Source organism: Paramormyrops kingsleyae, chromosome 19 (genome assembly GCF_048594095.1).
Source record: "Paramormyrops kingsleyae isolate MSU_618 chromosome 19, PKINGS_0.4, whole genome shotgun sequence".
Taxonomy (NCBI): Eukaryota; Metazoa; Chordata; class Actinopteri; order Osteoglossiformes; family Mormyridae; genus Paramormyrops; species Paramormyrops kingsleyae.
The window spans coordinates 27,253,521-27,267,936 of NC_132815.1; the positions used below are offsets into that span (position 1 = coordinate 27,253,521).

Here is a 14,416-nt window from a genome sequence, read left to right on the forward strand (position 1 = left end):
CGTACCGGCGACTGGTTTGTTCCGCTGATATAATCATGTTACTTTGTTAGCTTTAACATGTGGTGACATTTCAGTGCCATTGTTTTAAAATACTCTGATTGGTGACTACAGTAAATCAGAACTAATGTAAGGTGATTAGAGGCTACTTGAAATTAAAAAAATAAAAATGTAAACAAAACCGTATGAGCCTTTAACTGTTTTACGTTAAAGAAAGCGTCCATGTTTGTCGCTATACTTAAACACATGTTGGCATAGGCGCATGTAGTTTATTGTCCCCACGACCGTACGCTTCTCCATCACCTATCAAACACTAGGCCGACTGTGCTTAGGTAACCACACACACACACACACACACACACACACACACACAACATGCAAACCAGAAAAATATGCACATGCTTCTGGGGGATTTCAATAGTTTTGTACGTTTATTTATTAATTTTTTTTAATGGTGATTAGGTTTTCTTCTAAACCGTGTATGTACTAAATGAAAAAGACCAGCTAAAAATGTTATTGCTAGCCAGCTTCCTATAAGAGTCAGCAAAACCCTGACACTGCAGCATTAATAAGCGCAAATATACACGCTCCTGGCTAAAGTGTCTCGGGGATAGATAGCCGCACCTTAAGAATGTCAGAGCCCCGACCGTTCGCAGCATTACATCAGCTAGCAGCTCGTGCGCCTCACGGCGGACTCCCTGGTGCTCAGAGCCATTGTGTCCGACATATTATGAATGAATGAAATGCCTTTTTATTGTCACTATACTCATGTACAATGAGAATAAAAAGCAGATCCTCCAGTGCAAACATGCATGTAGAACACACAACAAACAATAAACAAATAGTGCAAAAAAGTGCAAAACGTTCTGCGGTGCTATATATATACATATGGAAGGAACAAATAACTGTGTAGGTTATTGCCGCTGCCATTTCCCTTGTTATCCGATAAGTGGTAAAGTAAGAAAATGAATCTTTGTTCACATTTCGCACAGAAATCTCACTGCAAAGTGGATGACGACTGGTTCTGTTGAATTAGGTCTAAGTTTCATTAAGAGTCAAACACGGTGCAGCTCAGTCACCACTGTTAACTTAACATACCGTCCTCAGTAAACATCTCAAATCAGGCGCCCGGATGTCTTAAGTATAGGCCGCGGGGTCACCTTGTAGGAAAACCATTTACTAGAAAGCCGTCTTTATTAAAAATAACTAAAGCTTTATTCTTTAAAGTTTTTAATGTGTTTTCATGCGACCGCTAAATGCAGTTTACAAGCTCCTACTGTTATAAATAAAATGCTATTAAACCAGGTGCACTCGAAGTTACAGCTTTTGATGCTTCAGCTAAAAAACAATTTTGGAAAACTCAGCATATAATGAATGGAAAGAATGATTACAGATTCGTTGATACACAAAATGCTGGTGGATCGTTCTTTCACGGCGGAGACATTCTCTTGCGATGGACCTGACCCTACACTGGGTACATGGGGACCATTGCTGAAGTAAGGATCTAATGCGTAGCTAGGTGTCGAGTCTCACGGTTAAAAACCCCAGTCCCCGTGTGGCTCAGGGTTCAAAAGCTGCTAAAGATTGGTAGATTCCACGAGAGGTACCCCTTTTAAATACGCTTTATTCCCACCATCCCGCAAATATTAGCACATTTTAAAAACATGACCGTGCTGCATACATATAACAAAATGTATGTACAACTTTTATTTTGAATAATAAAATACCTGTACATGTTGCATTTTAAAACTCATTTGATAAATGTACACACACGTTTTTGTACAAGTTTGAAAAATAAAACACACGTGTACATGTTACATTTTAAAACCCTTGTGCAACTTTGAAAATAATAAAAAAAAACTTCATGTTATATTAACAAAATCTGCTTTGATAAAGAGCCTACAAATTTTTTGCAACTTTGTTTTTGTAAAATAAAAGCCACGTTCATATTAGATTTCAAAACTGATTCGCAAAATGAATGCATAAAACTTTGTACAAACATGCTTGCGCTGCGTACACATAACAAACCGTTTTTGTACAACGCGTCTAGAAAATAAAACACCCGAACATTTTTAAAGCATCTGTACATCTTACTTTGAAAAACTTTCATGTTACATTTTTTAAAACATCTGTACATCTTACTTTGAAAAACTTTCATGTTACATTTTAAAACATCTGTACATCTTACTTTGAAAAACTTTCATGTTACATTTTAAAACATCTGTACATCTTACTTTGAAAAACTTTCATATTACATTTTAAAACATCTGTACATCTTTGAAACACTTTCATGTTACACTAACAAATTCATTCGATGAAATATTTTTAAAGACTTACAACACCCTTTTTGCGATGCTGCTAGTTTTACATTTCGGTATCCAAAAGGCAGTTTCCCCACTAGGCAACAATCTGCGTTTGTCGTAGACGTCCCTGACATTTTTATTGAGGTCTATTAAACGTTTTCACGTCGCGTTTGATTTTGTTATAGTGCGGCATTATGGGGAATTATCCCGCTGCCTTTCATTTAACACGCTTAACCTTCGGCCTATGTTAGCTTTCTGTTCCTGTCTCTTATGTTAGACGGGTCGGTGTCAAGCAGCACGTGTCTTACAGTACATCAGCCATAAGATACCCTCAAAACAATTATTTATCATCCAATTTGTTTCTTACTTCTTGGTTACCTTGTTAGGCTTCCTTATCCATGAAAAGATTGGTTTTAATATTTTTGGTGTGGCTTTCTGGACCTTTCTTTTGACAGCATTCCTCTCGTTTTCAATAAAAAATAATGATAAAATAAACCTCTAGAGAATTATATAAATAAACTGAACTGGTCTTATCTTACCTTACATGTGTGGGGATGCCTTACCTTGATTTTGTTTTAATTTATTTAGTTTAAATAGAGATTCCTGACAAAGTCAAAAAACTTTGATGCAGTATATATTTCGAAAAAAAAGGTTCTTGGGTGTGCTATATAGAACTATAGGGGTTCTAACCAGAGGAAATATAACCATTGCCTTCAAAAAGGTGCCATTTCTTTTAATTGAGAATGTCCAAGGAGTGTCATATATGTACCAAGCTAAAAGGTTCAATATGGAGCCTTTTGTTTTAAGAGTATGCACAAATATATGTGGTGCTTTTATGCATGTTAAACTTAAAAATGGGTCGGTGCCGACCCTATCAGCACCGGAAGGTTATTAATAATGTCTCTAAGGATGGTAGCAAACAGGGCTCTTGGGCCGTCGCTTCACCAGACGCTGCGGGTGGCGAGTCGTGTTGAGCAAAGTAAACCGCATCATTTTCATCATTATTAGCGTTGTTGATGTTGTCTATTTCATTTAATAGCGCTTCAGGTATAGGAGGGGGGGTGTTGCTCCATCCATACCTGCTGATTCAGGTCTTGCGTAGATTTTCTCTTGACCGGTCCGTGCCGTCTCTCTTGTACATAAAATAATAGAGAATACCTATTATTAGAATAAGTTATTTTTAATGTATAGCGTTTATCATATGTATAAAAGAAATAATATACTCACTATATGGAGTTTTCTATCCGCAGTGTCTCCCGTAGAGAAAAAAAAACAAACCCAAAATAGCTGAATCTCTAAAAATAAAATAATTATTTTAAGTTATTTTATTGTATTGTGTTTATCATAAAACACGCGTAAAATATCATAAAACACGCGTAAAAGAAATAATATACTTACTCTATGCAGGTCCCATGTAGTTTTCTCTTTCCAGTAGGGCAATGCCTTGATGATACGGGGTGTGGGGTACTTGTGTCTCTTTACCAAAGGAGGGGGACCCTTCTCAAGGTAATAAAAATTTCACCGGTTGCTTACTTTTTAGGATTCTTTAAGGAGAAATATACGTCCTGTCAAGTTTTATCTGTTGTCTATTTCGATGTACGTTTTAACTGCGTAGACGGTATGGGGGGAGTCGGGGGGAAAAGACAAAATTTACTGAAATACAAAATGTCAAACTTGATGTGTGGCGGGGAGTCGGGGGGAAAAGACAAAACTTTTAACAAAATTTACTGAAATACAAAGTGTCAAACTTGATCTGTGGCCGAAATTACAGTTTGACCGGGATTTGACCTATCGGGATGTACATAGGTTGCATGAGGAAAAACACAAGGCCAAACTGCTACTGCTGCAGGGGGGTGTCGGCTTTCACACACACACACACATACACACACACACACAGACGGTCAAACTACTGCTAAGCGTTTTTTTACTGGACGTCAGACCCAGCTCCTCCTCTCATTCTTAGCTCCAACTTGGTCATTCTCACAGGATTTCTTTCAGTCTCGCGCAGCACAACTCTCAGCTCTCCGGCATCGCTCTCTCCGAGTCCTTTGCGGATTATCCAAAGCCATGGGACCTTACCACGGTACCGCAACAGACACAGCATCGCTCTCTCAGAGCCCTTTTCTACAGATTCTCCAAAGCCACGGACCTTACCACGGTGGTACAGCGTACGCTCACACTCCATCAGGTAACCCACCCCCACTCAGACCCAGTGTTTGGGACCTTAACCCCCCTGCTCAGTCCCCCCTGCTCGGCACCCGGTGGATGCAGACAAAACACCACACTCATAAGCACTCTCCTAAAAATTAAAATAATAATAATTACATTATAATAAATAATTAAATAATAATACATAATTAAATTATAATAAATAAATAAACTATATACAAATAAACCCCTATCCCAACGCTCAACTGGCTCACAGCCAAAAAAAAAAGCCCCCCCTCCCACTACCTCATGACGTCACCCGGCTTGCAGCCCCCGCCTGTCACTTTTTGATTTATTTGACCTTTGTGACCTTTGACCCAACCTGTCACTTTGACATAACCGGTATTCTCCATCTCTCTGCTGTTCACCTGTGTTTGATAATGATTTGTAGTTTGATTTTACTCATTTTTGGCACTGACTGCAGTGCTTTTATCCTTCTTACCTGAAGGGCCATTAAACCCCCCAGCTTGTTTGGACTATTTTTAGGTGGAACAGTCCGTTATTTCTGGGCTCCATCTCGTGTCCTGTACGATTCGAAAGAGCGTTGCTTTCAAAATACTCACATCCTTGGCCCACTCTTGGAGTGCATGTCTAGAATATGTGGTTATTATAATAATCAGCTTGTTTTTTTGGTATTATAATTACTAACTATGAATGCATCATTATCTAATCTAATGCAGCATTTTTCTTTAAAGATCAGCTGGGATATGATACGTAACAAACACTCATTAATCACTTAACATCTTTGCCCTTAACTGGAGTGCTGCCACATACTGCATGTTACCTTCAACCTGCAGTGAAAATTCTTTCTGCATCACGCCTTCAAAGGGATTTTTTTTAAAACAAAAAGTTTTTTTTTTTTTAAATAATGCTATACTATAGTACACTAAAACTATATCTGAAAAAGTACATTGACCATGCACACAAAATTATCTAAAGATTTATACAGAAACCAGGAGTAACCTCTACATTATACAGAATGTTTATTCATCTGTCTGAAAGCCAAGCAACATGAGTGCTTATCTATTTTTATATTTTCCAAGTGTCCCCTTGATCATCCTTTATTTTGTTGTTCAAATAGTCATAAAACAATCCTTTACTTAGTGGAATATATTTTTGGAACCAGCACTTAACATATCTGGGCTACAAAATGATGCAAACAATCTTTTCCAACTTCACAAATTAGCATAAATATATGCATAACATTTGATGCTGATATTTAAACTCCTGCTTCAAGGCCTGTAATGTAGAGGGCAATAATTTGAAACCTAAATTAAACACGGTTTTGCACTGGCATACTGAGAATAGCAAGACACTGAACATTTGGAGAGGATTTTGCTGACAAATATATTTAGTGAGATTTCACAAATTTCTCCATATTTTACCCTAGCAGGGCGTTACACGTATGACTGAAACCAATCGACTGTTGTTGTGATACACAGGAAAGTGTTCAAATGGAAGGCTGATCCCAGACCTGGCTCCAGCTCTGAGGATGGACTGAAGATTTCTTTGCAGGGAGAAGCAGGTTTCTTTGACTGTAAGAGTTCAAAAAGTTATTTTAACAAAATTGCTTGCTTTCTTCCTATCTACAAGAATAATAAAAATATCTGTGACTGGTTGGCAATTGCCTAGCTTTGGAGGAGCCCAGGCTCATGATTGGCTGAGGCAGACCCACCTATTGTTTTTGTACTACTTGAATGTAATGTAATTTGGGGAGTAAATGTGACTATATGTATAAATATCTGGGAAAGTATCATAATAAGACAAGAATTATTCTTATAAATAAAACAAATATATTTACTCTGATATTATTTAACAGTCCTACACAAAACTCATTTAAAAATATATTTCTAATCCACCTATTTTACTATTTGTGGAGATTCAGAAAAGTCCTGCTGTGAAAATGCAGTAGTTTCACTTTGAGATCCATAAAATCCATGATAAGACACCCAGCCTTATACATAAATTCACCTTTACTTTAAATATGAAATAATATTTCCAGGGGACAAAAAACACACTACATCGTAGGAATGCTTGTATTATGAGCCAGTGACACTGAGAAACAATAAAATCACTTTACTTTTACATTTCAGACCTTGCAGACCCAAGACAAAAAGGAGCAATAGCTCAGCCTCATGTTCTCCATGTTCCCATGAATCAGCATGCGCCCCGCACAGCCACTGGTTCTCCCCTCTAAAGGAATATGATCCTCCATTCTCAGTGAATGAGGTTCATCTTCTGGCACAGGGGACCTTTATGACTGAGGAGTGCCCCTTTCAGTTTACCTGCTTAGCCATCTTTGTCTCATCAGATCAGTAATAGATGGATGCTTGTATCAAACGTCCTACGATGACTTCAGGCAAAGGGCCGGTGTTTATGCAGGTTTTTGGGATAACCTGTAGGTCATCTGTTCAAACCCAGGTGTGAGGACTCTTCAGCCAATCAGTCCTCTAATTAGTGACCTAATTAGGGAGTTGCAGCGAAAACCCACATACACAGCGGACCTTTGCGGATAAGATTGGCTACCACTGAGGTAAAGGCTTAAAGTCGCCCCCTAGCGGAATTATTTTGCTTGTAAAATCCACTGAAACACCTTCCGACGGTCACAGACTTGTCTTAACTGTCGATAGGCTAGCTGTGTCCATTCCTATCTGCACATGTCGAAGTAAATCTTACACAAAATTTTACTTTTACAGCGTCCTTAACTGTGAAGTTATCATTTTAATCTTTTTTTACGGGGAAAACTTAAAACGCGGTGCTCGATATCCTTCTGTTATACGCAGACACGTAGCCACGCAGCAAAATTACGGGTTTGAATTTGCTTTGAAATTTGCTCCCCCCGGTCGGCGAAATATCCCGAGGGCTGCTGGACCCCCCAGTTAAATTTATTTCAGATTCCAGGCTTGATTATACACGCTGCGTTTATACGGAGGAATTCAGTGCAGATGAGTGGATTCGTAAACTTATAAAAATTATGCGAAATAACAGTGAGATATAATGTTTGCTCCTGGCCAACTTCACAGGAGTTAAATGAGCGGTTATTCCTCTGGCACGTAGCCTATATTCCAATTTCTCAATGGTAGTAATATTGGAAGGATGAAAAAACTGGTGTTCCTGAATGTAGGTTTCTCTGGTGTGTTTAATGCTATCTTAATCCTCTTTGACTCTTCGCCCGATGATCAGAGGAAAGAACCATATAGAAGAGCGATGATTTGTGAATGACCACGTGCGTGAGATTATCCTTGAAGTTCACCTGGTGAAAATGGTTAAGATAATTTTCCAAATACAGTGAATCGGACCATGTGACTTTACTGCTTGTTCCTTGTTATTTTTATTAGGTATGGTTAAAGGGTGAGTATACACTCACCTAAAGGATTATTAGGAACACCATACTAATACGGTGTTTTACCCCCTTTCGCCTTCAGAACTGCCTTAATTCTACGTGGCATTGATTCAACAAGGTGCTGAAAGCATTCTTTAGAAATGTTGGCCCATATTGATAGGATAGCATCTTGCAGTTGATGGAGATTTGTGGGATGCACATCCAGGGCATGAAGCTCCCGTTCCACCACATTCCAATGATGCTCTATTGGGTTGAGATCTGGTAACTGTGGGGGCCATTTTAGTACAGTGAACTCATTGTCATGTTCAAGAAACCAATTTGAAATGATTCGAGCTTTGTGACATGGTGCATTATCCTGCTGGAAGTAGCCATCAGAGGATGGGTACATGGTGGTCATAAAGGGATGGACATGGTCAGAAACAATGCTCAGGTAGGCCGTGGCATTTAAACGATGCCCAATTGGCACTAAGGGGCCTAAAGTGTGCCAAGAAAACATACCATTACACCACCACCACCAGCCTACACAGTGGTAACAAGGCATGATGGATCCATGTTCTCATTCTGTTTAGGCCAAATTCTGACTCTACCATTTGAATGTCTCAACAGAAATCAAGACTCATCAGACCAGGCAACATTTTTCCAGTCTTCAACTGTCCAATTTTGGTGAGCTCGTGCAAATTGTAGCCTCTTTTTCCTATTTGTAGTGGAGATGAGTGGTACCCGGTGGGGTCTTCTGCTGTTGTAGCCCATCCGCCTCAAGGTTGTGCGTGTTGTGGCTTCACAAATGCTTTGCTGCATACCTCGGTTGTAACGAGTGGTTATTTCAGTCAAAGTTGCTCTTCTATCAGCTTGAATCAGTCAGCACATTCTCCTCTGACCTCTAGCATCAACAAGGCATTTTCGCCCACAGGACTGCCGCATACTGGATGTTTTTCCCTTTGCACACCATTCTTTGTAAACCCTAGAAATGGTTGTGCGTGAAAATAACAGTAACTGAGCAGATTGTGAAATACTCAGACCGGCCCGTCTGGCACCAACAACCATGCCACGCTCAAAATTGGTTAAATCACCTTCCTTTCCCATTCTGACATTCAGTTTGGAGTTCAGGAGATTGTCTTGACCAGGACCACACCCCTAAATGCATTGAAGCAACTGCCATATGATTGGTTGATTAGATAATTGCATTAATGAGAAATTGAACAGGTGTTCCTAATAATCCTTTAGGTGAGTATATATCCGCTATAGGAGTTGTACTAAATGCTCTTTGGTGGGGTGCAGCTACCTGAGTGTAGATTGCAGATGGCAGGTTTGGCGCTTCTATGGACGAAGCCACAAACCCGCCGGGTATGAATGATTTTTCACCCGTCTTCATCTTCCACGAGATTTGCACTTTTCTCCGCTTCGCTGGCCACCTTTTTTCTGGATTTGTGTGTTCCGTGAAAACATAAAACTCATTTCGCCAGTTTAGCACTGATTCGCATCTTTAAATATTGCTATAGATTGAATAACTGCCTGTCCGCTTCAACAACAACGTATTCATTCACTGAGCATACTGGTGTTAAATGTGCGATGTTTAATTAAGTCGTATTTCTTTAGATGTCCCATTTGAAGTGTTTATGGGGACATATTTCAGCTGGAGATTAGTTTTACATAGGCAACTTTAACATGAATTAATTTAACATTACATTCCAGTAGGCCTAGTATGTATGTGGCGCTACATACTAGTCCGGGGGTATGGACCTGATCCATGGAGAGCTGGTGTGGGTGCGGGTTTTTGGGATGACCTCTCAATCAGCCAATAAGAGATGGTCCCCAGGACTGGAGTTGAGAAACGCTGCTGTATTATCGGCTGATTGAGAGATTATCCGAAAAACTAACGCCCGCACCAACTCTCCATGGATCAGGTGCCGTACTCATGTACTAGTCCTTGGTTTGTAGGGATATGCCCAACAAAAACAAACCCAAATTTGTATTTTGCATGTATATTTTCACCCTGGGTGTTATTGTGAGAATTCTCTTAACTAAAATACTATATATGAAACTTAAGGTAATAAATGAGTCACAATGTGTAGTAGCAGTCCAAAGATTGAGATGCATACATTTCTGAATAATATGCCAACAGGGTGAGTATGATTTCGTATGTGGTTCCTTTGACGTTGGCTGATGACATACTTCGTGATCCTGAGTAAAACCATAGCAATCTTAAGCAGTGTTGCTTTCATACCATCCTTCAAAGACATGCTATCCCATAAGGAATGAGCACCCTTTTTGATTTTCAGCAAGATAACAGCCAAAAACCTGCCTCAAAAATGCAATAGCTGTCTGGTGAAGAACGAATCTGAAGGATAGCTCAAACTAATGAGCTGCTCTCTTGTGAAAAATGTCCACCAGAGGGAAGCATTGAGCTAATATACAGGGGGTGGGCAAAGTAAGAGTAAAGTCACATGAAAAAGGTTTTATACTCTGTAGTAACTTAAAACACGTTTTCATAGGTGAGTCATATTAGATTTACTGTGAATTACTGTCAGTCAGTATGGGTCAGCTATGAAATAAGTCTAAATATCAGTGCTTTCGTGACTCTTCTGAGCAACATAGTGTGACTGAGTTTGAAGCATTCAAAGGTTTTGTCACCCTCAAGGTAAATATTCAGACTATAACCCACAGAGAAGTGCAAGATTTAAAGTCAGTGCTTCAATTTCAAGTACACAAAAACTGCAGAATTACTAAAGTAGTATCTCACACTTCATGACAGCATGTGTGAAGCCCAGACAAACTGCATTGACTTAAAGGGATGGATTTAACACTTAACCGGACACACACAATATGGGCAATTCAGAGACACCAATTAGCCTAACTGCCTTTGTCTTTGGACTGCAGGAACCATAGAGCGCCATAAAAATATCACCTCAAAAATGACCCCAGATCTGACCCAGTCTCAACAAAACCAGTATGAGCTTCACAAAGCTGGGATTTATGGCAGGGCTGAAATTCAGACACCACTCGTGTCCAAGACCAAATATAAAAGACACGTAATCTGCTTTAAAGAGCACAAAACCTGGACCCCTGATTTCCGAAAAAGGTGACATGAGCTGATGAGTCATTTTCACTCTTTTCCTATATCCAGATGGAGTTATGTTTGAAGAAAATCAAAGGAAGCCTTCAACCCAAAATGTGGGGGATCCATGGTGTGTGCAGCCATCTTGTGGAGTCCATTGGGCACATTGCTTTGCATTATCTTATAAATACCACAGAATATGAAGCCATTAAACAAACTATCCCCTTATGGTATTCCCATATTCCAAGTTGACAGTGCCCCTATCTACACGCTTAAGCAATTAACAGATGTAAACGTCACTGAACCATTATGGGAAGTTCTGTTGAACAGAATGTGACACATTATTTCCATCTCCCTCATCCCTCAGAAAACTAGTGGCCTTTCTTGTTGAAGGTGCAGCAGGGGGCGCTGTGATGCTGCAAGCTGCGATTGAAAGGGTGGCAGTGGAGGTGGCATTTTTGAATTTCACAGTGACTGCTAGTCTGAAAATTGCTGTATCGCATGATTATGTGGAAATCTAGCTTCAGCTCATGAAGGCAGTGGAGCTGACTGGAGTTGCAGCACTCCATGGAATTCGCTAGGGTGGCCATACAGATCATAGGTCAAGCAGACCGAAGATGGATGCTCTGTAGCACAGAACCACACTGAGACATAGGTGTTGTGGTCCACAGTGCTGTTACTTTGAACAATGTTCCTCTATTTCCCTTGAGCTTGAGGCAACAATCAAGACTTTGGTGTTTGTTTTGCTGAAAAAGTTTCAGATGTGATTTCTTATTTTATCAGATAAAGTGAGTCCCTAGACAGGGGCAGCAGGAATAACTCATGTAGACAATAAGAATCTCTTTCCATTTAAGGTACATATATAATTCTTCCATCTTGCAAGCAAAGGGCATTTGGTTTGGGAACACCCTGGATGGGATGCCTGTTCATCACAGGAGACTCACACTGTAGGCAATTCAGAGACGCCAGTTAGCTCACCTCTGTCTTTGGACTGCACAGGGAGAACATGCAAACTGCACATACACACACACGTTTGTATTAACATCTTTGTGGGGACTGTCCATTCATTTCTATGTACAGTACACTATAGTAGAGATATTTGTGCAGAAATGCATAACCTTTTGGCATTTTTAGTTTTTTGATTCTAGTCACAGATTTTTATAAAATTGAGTTTCCCCTTGTAGGGACCAAAAAATGTTCCCCACAATATCAGAATAACACGTTTTTATCATATTGTGAGAACATTCGGTTGATGCAGCTCCTTTGGTCCCACAATATAATATATAAATGACCACACAGAGACACACACACACAGGCAGGACCTGAAACCCCAAACCCCAGTTGTGTGAAGCAACAGTCCTACCCACTGAGCCCCCATGCAAATGTTTAGTTCAAGTATGCGTTAATATCAGAATAATATCAGTTACTATCAATGCTGGTAGATCCCCAGTGAAGCAGGGGTTAAAGACTCCTATGGAGAATGTGGGTGGTTAAAATCCCATTGTTCTTGTGGTATTTTATTGTTGTTTTTATTATTATTTGCTTATTTTAGTTTCTTGTGTACTTATTTTAATTTCTTTATTTTCTTTTAAAATGTCTGTAAAGCACTGTTTAAAGCCTGTCATTTAAGTGAACTGTGTTATATAAATAAAGACTGATTGACTGACTTATTGATTGATTGATAATCACCTTAACAAAAAATCAGCTGAGCATGAGTTACAGTTTCCAGTTCTATTTGCTGAACTGCCATGCCAGTTGAGGGCAGGTGACAGGGGCCCGCGCTGCTCAGCATCAATGATCATTTCACCGGGGAATTAAATGGTGTTGTGCTTTTCTGTTGCACATATTAATACTCACTGTGCCTGAATGCCTATTTGCATATTTACACCTGCAAGACTGCAAATCTGTCACAATTAGCAGATTATAGTAGATATGATTTCTATGATTCTCATTTAACACGGGATCCTCCACACTCCATCTCTCTCTCTCTTGCTTCTTTTTTCATTTTCACTCTGACAGTGACAAATTGCTTCACCACTTGCCGAGACTGGAAATTAAAAGCATTTAGAGTTGGTAGAACTAATGAGAAAATCTTATGACTTGCATGCAAAAGAGTGTTGAAGGAATATATGCAGTGTTACGGCTCCTAAGCTTTTTCTCTCTTCATTTTTTTAAATGAGGGTCTAATGATTTCACTGACTTCAGCAGTGTCAGTTGCATTTTCCCCATAATTCTATTGAATTCCAATAAAGGATTTAAAGTGCTGGCCATTTGCGTGGGGTTCTGACCTCTTTCCTCTGCCAGTTCTCCGCCTCCCCCGCATCTGTGTTTTTGGGCGGTTCTCTGATTTCGAGGCCCTAGCCTTGCGTTTGAACCTGTTCCATTTTTATCTAGACAATTCTGTACTTCCCCTGCCTGTAGGTATGTCTGCATGGACAAGTTCTCTGGCAGTAAGTGCTTCCAGCTGCTGACATGTAAAACTCATGGCGGCCGATGACAGATGGGATGACAGGCTTTCCTTTCCCTGCAGAGTCGTGTTTTCGGGAGTAATTTTAGGAACTGGATACCTGGATTCTCACAGATGGGTGGCGTGTCATGCTTTCCCAAATCCTGTGCTGGTTATTCACACCTCTTCTCTTTCCTGGATGCCCGCTAACCTGGCCAGACCCCTAGGGGTCAGTCAAGAGCCCAACAGGAAGCAGTAGGATGGTTGGGCTAGTCTACTGCTGCTACGATCCACATGCAGCCACTGGGACGCAGAAGAGCCTGCGTTCATCAGCAGTATAGAAATAAGGACGTAGCATACTAATAATCTTCAAGGCGAAATTGCATTAGATTGTAATATGGCCAAATCCAGTAGGGTGTAATCAAGGAGTCTAGGAGAGGCCTTCAGGTGCACATGGTGAGTGAAACATGCATTTTAAAAGAGAGGCTGCTGGTAGTTTTATTTACATATATTTCAAAGGGCCACTCTGACCGATGGGCAAGGTAGCCTGGGTTTAATAACTTGCGAAAAACTGCTGGTTATGTAGTATTTGTAAGAATTTGCAGCCTTTATCCATTTGCACAGGGTGTTTTGCTGAAGCTGTTCAAATAAAGTGTCTTGCTTGTGGATACCATAGCTGACACTCTAATCATTACTGTCAGCTTCAGCTGGCCAGACACAGAGAATTGTCCCTTTTATGTATGTTCATTTCCAACATTAGAAGAGCCTTCTTCTGCTCCGGGGGGCAGAGGGTGTGGTGGCTTTCTCTCAGGCTTGGCGTTTTATTATTTTGTTGAAGTAATTATTTAGATACAGAGTCACCTCACTGAGTCTTTCTGGTGTTAATTAGGCAATAATTGAAATATATGATCTACAACCTGCAGGGCTGGAGGGCAGCACTACACACCTGAGCAGTGTATGTGGCATGGGTTCTATTTAAGGCAACTGATTTAAAGACATTGCCTTCCCAAAATAATGCCCCTGACTTGTTTGAGTTCACTGTAGCTGCTTGCGTTGCTGTTTTT

The 14,416-nt window shown here is 40.1% G+C and overlaps 1 long non-coding RNA gene across 2 annotated transcripts; it reads right to left on the reverse strand.

Annotated features, from left to right (window-relative positions):
• Window positions 1-1,681: 1,681 nt before the first annotated feature.
• On the reverse strand, window positions 1,682-4,677 carry LOC140581178 (uncharacterized). Of its 2 annotated transcripts, XR_011984245.1 has the most exons (3): window positions 3,699-4,677; window positions 3,528-3,595; window positions 1,682-3,432 (listed from the first exon to the last, which is right to left on the reverse strand). It is a non-coding gene; the product is annotated as an uncharacterized lncRNA (long non-coding RNA). The 2 variants fall into 2 exon arrangements; XR_011984244.1 differs by having other exon boundaries at window positions 3,528-4,677.
• Window positions 4,678-14,416: the final 9,739 nt, after the last annotated feature.